Here is an 8,739-nt window from a genome sequence, read left to right on the forward strand (position 1 = left end):
TCTTTCTGTGAATGCACTGTGGGAATGTGGACTCTTCCTTCTATTTGTTTTGGCTGCATTTAGACTCTACCTATATTTATTGAGTCTTCCTTTATTGATTGTTACTTTTCTCTCTCTCTCCCTTGTGGTTTTGGCTTCCTATTTCTCAGTTTATGCTTAGTATCAGAGAGATTTTCTTCTGCAACTTTTTACTAGTGACTATGTAGTGAGCATGGTGGTTGTCCTTGATGTCATATGGATGTTTTAGACCCTCTATCTACATTGTGAGGGCCATTTCTGAGCCCTGAGACCCCCTATGCCTCTCTTAGCTTCAGGACTTAGTTATGCTCATTTTCTTGCACTTCTCCCAAGAATGCTATGAAATAACCTAGGAAAATTGTAGGATGCACTAGGAATGCCACCCTACATGCCAAGAATGCCATACTTCAACCTAGAAATGCCATTGTTCATACCATGTGCACTAACAAACATACCAAGAGAGCTAAGGTCCTAATTTGCAAATGCAAGAAAATGACTAGAAACACCACTCTAGAGACTAGAAATGCTATCATACCTACCATAAATGCCACCATACATACCAAAAATGCTAGCATACATACCAGGAATGCTATCCTAGTCTTCAGGAGCACTGTGCTATCTGGAGGGTCTCCAGAAGTCAGTTTATAGCCTGTTTGAGTGCATCTTTGGTCTTTGTGAATACTCCAGAGGCTTGTACAAGTATGTTTGTCTTTTTCAGAGTTGGTTATGATGTATTTTTATCCTTTATGAGGTTTCTTTTACACTGGTAAGAGGATTCATACCTTACCATTGAGGTGTTTGTATGCATTATATGGCTCTCATGATAGGGAGATACCCTAGATGTTGAGAGATTGATTGTATAACTCTAGTGGCATGTGATATGCCTCACTATAGAGGATTTGATATGGTTTTGATTCCATTTATTAATTTCATTCATGATTGGTTTTTCCTTTGTGATGATTTTGTGAAGGCCCTCTTCCATGTGTATGGCTTTATGTGCTCTTTCATGGGCATATTGTTCTTAGTTTGTTATGATTGTTTCTATATCATTTTTGAGCCTTCTTGATGTTATATTGTTATTTGGATGTATGTTTTACCCTAATTCCTAGGAGCATGGTTAGGGAGAGTGGGATTCCATGAGTCTGTCAAGGTTACGAGGAATAGACTATTAGGATTCATTATGTTGTGGAGCCAGGGTCTAGACTATCTAGATAGATCATTGGAGGTTATTTGTAATGACCAAGTGATAAAATAATAAATTAATCATAGGTGGGTTGGGTAGAAGTAACTCATCTTAACAAGATAAGAAATATGTGTGTGTATTCCCATCTCATGATTGGATTGCTAGTGCAGTCGTGTGAGGTGGCAGATCTAGTAACCAGATAAACCAAACTCCCTTGATTTTCTCAAAGGTTGATACGGTTTCGTATGTGTATCATGGATGTCGGGACTTAGTTCTAGGATATCCTTTGATAGCATGTGATGGCACTCTTCCCTACATGTGAGTCCTAGTTCCTTAAGTGTTAATTTGATTGATTTAGCCATGTGATGTACTTTGGTGTTACTTTCTTATATTTGAATCTTGTGAAGTCATGACATATCCTTTGGTTGATAGGTGTGATATTAGGTTTTGAGTGTGAGTTGGAACCTTTGTCATCTCCTAGCACAAGGGGTGGTTCCTTGATTGGTTCCACATGGCCGGGTGGTTGAATTCCTTCTTCCATTGGGATGATCTTCATTGGATGCTTGCATGCATGGATTGGAATCTTGGATTCTTCATTAAGTGGATATTCTCATGGAGCTATTGTAAATGTTTTGTAAAAAGGAAACATTGCATCATGATGTATTAAATGCAAAAAGGAGATTTGTAACTTTGAATTATGTATCTTTGTGTGTTTTTAAGTGTAATTGTAATAGTACTTGAGGTAGTGATTAGGAAAAGAAAAAATTGGTTATTCTTTGAAGTAATGGATATTATTTATGTGATATGAGTTTATGAGTTCTATGTGAAAATGTAATGAGCTAACTTATATGTAAAGTGTTGCGATTGAGTTAGTAAAATAGAATTAAGATATGTCATCCCATGGATTGATTGAAAGAAATAATAGTGATGGTTGTCTTTAATCTCATTGAGTAAATAGGAGTTTTCTAAATGAATGGTTTAATAGATCTATGATGCTTTATGACAGATGATAGTAGGAGTAGCTATAAACATTTGTTTAGTGATTTAAAATGAACTTAAGGAAATGTAATGTAATAGAATGTGTTACCATAGATACATGTTAAGTGAATGGTTAATTGAATAATGAGTATTTTTCATGTTCTAGATGGATAGATGTTATGATGTCAAGTAGTGTCATTGAGATACCCTAGAGAATGGTTATGTTTGCAAGATATACTTGGTGATATATTGATGTTTAAATGTTTTTATTCCACTTGCATAATATAGTTCTATGATTCTATTCATGTTGATTTATATGATCTTGTTAATAATTTTTGATTAAGGAAAATCATGTTTTAAGGGACCCGAAACCCGCTTACAAAACATAGAGATAAGCAAAAGATAAACTAGAAAGAACAACACAATGAGAGAAAGGCTACAAAAGACTAGCAAAAAGAACAATAGCCAAAGAAAAGAATAGCTTGAGGCCAACGAGAGACTGGAAACCTAAAACCAAATTACATATCAGATGAAAATCTTTATAGTCTCTTCTGTATCCTTGACCAACATCATCATCGCATTAGCTGACTCTTTCAGTTCTTTAAATTCCTACATCTGTTGATTGCCTTTGGTCTTCAACTCCAGCTCGCTTGCACTCTGCTTGGTTCTACATCTGGAAGAATGAAGAATAGAACTAGAAGCCAGCTCATCATCAATGATCACCATTTCTTTATTTTGCTTGTTCTTCTCTAGGCATGCCACCAAAGCATTCATGTTTTGAGAAGACACCTTCAACACTGCCAGACTATGCTCCATAAATTTCTTCAAAGAATTCTCAGTTTTTTTAATTTGAGTGTTTATCATACCATTATCAACCTCATCCTTCTCTTTAATAATCCTCACCATGTCCTCAAGATGCTTCAAATCTCCCTTAATAATGTCTTTTTTGAAGAGTCCAAAATTTCTTTTTCATCCTCTACAACACTAGTATCCTCTGCATCATCCTCTTTACCTTTAATGTTGATACCATCAATCAAATTCTGAATTTTAAAATCCATCTCTCTCTATTTATCCTAAATGTTGGTGATGTTATCAATCACCCATTTCTAAAAATTGAACATTTCCAGGGTGCTATTCTTAGCATCATTCAGAATGGAATCCATGTTCTCCAAATTCGAGGCAGAGTCCACAGACCTAGGGTTTCCCTCCTCCATGCTATGATGAACATCATCCCTATTATCCAAAACATAGGGATTATCCTTCACCTCTGAATCTACAACATCCTCTTCTCTCTACTCACCCCCTTCCTCACCCTCAACCTCATTCTCCTGCTCATTCTCTGCCTCTTCTTCCACCTCCTTCCCCTACTCCTGCTCCCGCATTCTCTTCCGTGTCTTCTTTATCTTCATCACTAACCCTCGATTTCTTATGTAGAGGAAGATTAGAAGAATCTTCATCAGAATCAAAGCCATCATAACCCTTAGAATGTGGGCATTTTCCACAAAGGGATCATCCCTGTTATCCCTAGCTTTTCCCTTCAGGTGCTCATAAATTAACAAAATTAGGCCTTGGTGCACAATGGGGTAGGATTTAGGTTTCTAATCTTGTTAATAGTTAGTGTTGGATTCAATGTAAGTTAATGATAACATAGTAGTAATGGATGTTAAAAAAAATAAAATTATCTCCATTTGTTAGTAGATTTTAGATTATTTCTCTAGGGTATTTTGGTAGGCATTATAAATGAATTTATCTTTATCATCGGTCATGTGATTTGAACATCTAGAATCAATGATCCAAGATCTAAGTTCCACTTTAGCATGTAGTGCAGTCTTCTCTCTTGTTGACTTTTCCTTTCCTTCTGGTCTTCCAGACCTATTGTGTCCTTCTCCTCTATAGCCAAGAATAAATGTTTTTCATTTGAGTCATCACCATCTTCATCCTTAGATGAATGCATCTCTATATAACATAAGCTCCTTTTCCCTTTATCTCTATCAACTTTCCTTTTCTTAAAATCATGTTTTCTATATCTACTTTTATTTTCATCATCATCAGATCTTTTGTAATCCTCATTGTACATACATTTAGAAGCATAATGACCAATTCTACCACAATTAAAGAATTTCATGGGTAACTCACCTTTGTACTTTCTAGTTGCTCTCTTCAGTTTTCTTACAAAATTTGTTTCAATCACATCCAAATTCTCACTTACTTCTAGTTCATCTTTTTCTAGCTTTGAAACATTGAATCTAGCTTCTTTATTTTCTCTTTTTATTTCTTCCATCTCTCCAACTTGATAGGTAGACAAAGTTCCAATGAGTTCTTGATTCGAATAATTATTCAATTCATGACATTCTTCAATTGCACATTTCTTAGGTTTGTAGGGTTCAGTTAGTATCAACAAGATATTTCTTATGACATCACCTTTTTCTAATGTTCCACCAACACCTTTGATAGATTTTGCAACATCATTCACTATGTATATGTATTTCTCAACACCTTCATCATCATCCATTTTTAAGAATTCATATTTCTATTTTAGATTCATCAACCTATCTTTCTTTGTCTTCATATATCCTTCATATGTATAACATAATTTGTTTCAGATTTCCTTAGATTCCTTAAATCTCTTAACTTTACCAAACACTGCATCACTCAAGTAGCTAAATATTATTGTCCTATCTTTTTCATTAGTCTCATGATTCTTAATTTTATCTGTAGTTTGGGGTCCATTAGGTGGAGGTGTATAACTAGTCATAATAATATCCCAGATTCTATTCTACAAAGTCTCCAAATAGGACTCTATCCTATCCTTCTAATAAGAGAAGTTTGTTCCATCAAACAACGATGCTTTAAGATGAAGTTACTATGCCATTCTGAATCTACCTCAAGTGGTTAAGCTTTCAAAAGAGGAACCAATGCTCTGATACCAATTGTTGAACCCATGGTAGGATTGAGAAAGAAGGTGAATCAGTCTAGAACTTCAAAACAAATAAATTATAAACAACATTCAACCATCAACACAAGAGCACCAAATTTATGTGGAAAACCAAAATAGAGAAAAACCATGGTGAGAATCTAACTCACAATATAAATATGAATGATTATGCTATTTTACGCTCACTGCCAAGGAGCAACAACACCTAAAAGACTTATTGGCTAAGGCACACTACCTTAGGGAAAGATACATGGGCTTGCACTATTGAGACACACTACTTTAGGGAAAGATACAAAAATTGTTGCTAAAAGACCCACTGTCATTCAACAAGAGAATAAATAGAATAATTGATATGAGAAGGATCTCCTCAAGATAAAATTATCCTTGCACATCAAGATAAGTGAGCAATGTCATGGAAAACATCTCTAAACTTTGTCATTATCTCTACACACTGTCTTCTTGAACATATCACCTTCAAAGTTCTTCACAAACTGGCTTTCGCACATTCATAAACTAAAAATATACTTGCATATAATTTGCATACGCTTCTTATCAATTCACACACATTCCATGACACAAATCATATAACCTCATTCCTTAAATATAAGATAGATCATCAAAAACTTTAATTGAAGGTTGACCACAATCAAAATAAATAATATTGCACAAAATAAGGCACTAACACCAAAAATAGTTAAAGTCTTCCACTGTAGGAGAAAGAGGGGACCTAAATACATCATAACACATCCTTCCAAGATGAATCCAATTATCCACACATGCTAACTCATCCTTCAAAGTTGTCATCAAACGTAACATGTAGATAGGCAATATAACATCAAACAATCAGCCAAAAGACATTTTCTGATGCATATTATGCCATGTAGATCTCCACACGCCATGGTAAGACCCATAACAATACTCTAACTCATTCTCTAATGCATATCCGAACCAAAGAACATGATTTAAACAAGATAGCCCAATCAGACACACCAAACTATAACACAACAGAATATCCCAAACACAAACCAACATAGCTCTCTTGTAGGATAGAGAATCCACTAGAGAAGCACACTAAGATTACTATATGATCCATAAAATCATGTCCACTAAACTACATCACAAACTACAATATATCTGAAGGCCACTGAAGACTTTTCAAACCAGTCTGACAAACACTATTATGACCAAAAAATAAAAATAAAACTAGCTTCTATAAACCATAATTAAAATACCACAACCAACACCAAAATATCAAACTCAATCTACAACCCAAAAACACAACTACAACAATTAGGAACATATCCGGACTAGAATCCATATGAACAACCAAGTTTGACATCAATGACAACCATACAGACTCATATTTCCAATATTTCCAAGTGTGTGGATTGTGTGAGATGCAAATAATAAAGCAGTAAAAGTGTTTCATGGAACTTTTGGAGATAAAATGCCTAATAGTTTCTTGAGGCATTGAGTCAAGAACAACTACATTCTCAGGAGTTTGTTGAAGGTTGCGAGTTGGAGGATTATTCATTAAAATTCAAATTTTGTTATATCCTATTCTGAGATAGTGAATCTCTTCAATAGGTCCTTGTTTCTTGTTCGCCATGTCCTTACAGGGAGAAGTGTGCTTTAAAACAAAAATGTAATCTTGTTCATGTATTGTGAGTTAACTCTCATCGTAGTTTTTTATTGGGCTTTCCACATAAATTTGTTATTCTCTTGCGCTTGGTGTTCATTGGTTTATCTTTATTGTTGTTGATATATTCAAGGGGTTTGAATTTTAATTGTGCTAAAGGATTTATGGACACTAATTCACCCTCCCTCTTAGTATTCGAGTGTGTTCAACAATAATATCCCAATTAGGGAGTAGAAACAAACCATTATCATACACTAATTTTCTTCTTTCTTTAGGTGTCATGTTACCAATCTTAAAGTATGCTACTGCAAAACTCGCTTTGGAACCTCATCTCATTGGGAGGGATCTGCATTATTCCTTAACTTAGTAACTCTTCTCTAATACTCATCATTTTTGACCCCCATGAAAAAATATCTAAATTATTGGGTCTTACCAAAATTATCATTTGCCAAAAATTGTTGACAAGCCAAAGCCCTTATATAATTGGTGTTGTTTGTGGAAAATTTCAAACCCTCATCCTTTCTATTTACAAGCATAATTGGCATCAAAACTCTTATAGGTGAAGATATTGGCTACATGATCTCTTGTTGTACAATATTTTTTTCAACATCTTCAATCTCCATAATATCTATAGATTTTCCTATTTCTTCCAGGCCAATGACCTTTTGTCTTTTACAAGGTTGTTCCTTAAGGACAACAACAACTTGAAATTTATTTTGAGGCTCTATTTCACTTTTTGTTCTAACAAAATGCCTGATTGGATTACTGTGATCCATTCTATATGTAGGGATATTCTCTTTAGAAGGGGTTAATATATCAACATGAGCAAGAACCCTTTGAATTCTCAAAATTGGATATATATCTTTTGAAAAAATGTCAAGGTAATTAGGATTTAACTTCTTTTGTTCTTCTCCCCTCATTATGCCCATCCACTTTTTCCTTTTCTTAGTTACTTCCTCAAATGTGATGGAAGTCCTTGTAACATCCTCCTTAAGCATCACTTTACGAAAAAATGTTGCCCTTTTGATGCTCGGTCTAACATGATGTATGGAACATTCAATATCAAAGATCCTAGTACACTCAAGGCTCATCCTATATAATTTCAATTAGATAAATATATTCCAAGCCATCCTTATTTGATGTTTAAAAACTATAAAACCTAAGATAATTTAGGAGAATTATCCCTTCTTTTGTCTATTGGCTATTTTGAGGACTTGATTATGTGTTGCATTGATGTTTTTTCATTGATGTCAACACTAGATGTTTTGGCTACTTTACTGGTATCTTTCTGGTCCTGGTAGGATGTTTGGTTTTTGATCATGATGATCTGGTATACTCCAATATGCTTTGGCTTTTGAAATTGGCTTAGATTTGCTATTCATGCTACTCAAATTCATGTTCAGTCAGTTGGTTTTGATTTGGTGATTGGATGCTATCTTATATGTTGGTAAGCTTGGTTTGTTGATCTAGTGAGGGTTTCACCAATAGAGCTTTGTTGAAGATCTTTTGATATTATGCATAAGTGGTGTTGGTGTAGCTTCTAGTAGAGATTCAGGATGTTGATAGTGATCGTGTTCAAGACTTGGCTGATTGGGATCATTGCTTTAGCATGTATGGACCTAAATTGCATTTGGTATTATCTAGGTTATGGATCAACTTAATGTAATATGTTGTTTGATCCTAGATATGATGAAGGAATATTTATCAGTTATTCTAATGTAAGAAAAGCATATAGATGTTATAAAAAAATATTGTAGAGAATTGTGGAGAGAGCTAATGTCAAGGTGGATGAGATGAATAAAAGTCAAATCAGAGTTTATGAGCAAGAACTGGGAGTGGAAATGATCATAACTGAACCGGTAACACCTTTACCAGAACATAATGTTGAGCCAGTTACTCCGGCAGTATCAAAAAATTGAACAGTAACTAAAGAACAAGAAAGAGGAACAGAGAATCAAAAGACTCCTAGGTATGTAAGTTTGAATC

Source organism: Cryptomeria japonica, chromosome 2 (assembly GCF_030272615.1).
Source record: "Cryptomeria japonica chromosome 2, Sugi_1.0, whole genome shotgun sequence".
Classification (NCBI taxonomy): domain Eukaryota; kingdom Viridiplantae; phylum Streptophyta; class Pinopsida; order Cupressales; family Cupressaceae; genus Cryptomeria; species Cryptomeria japonica.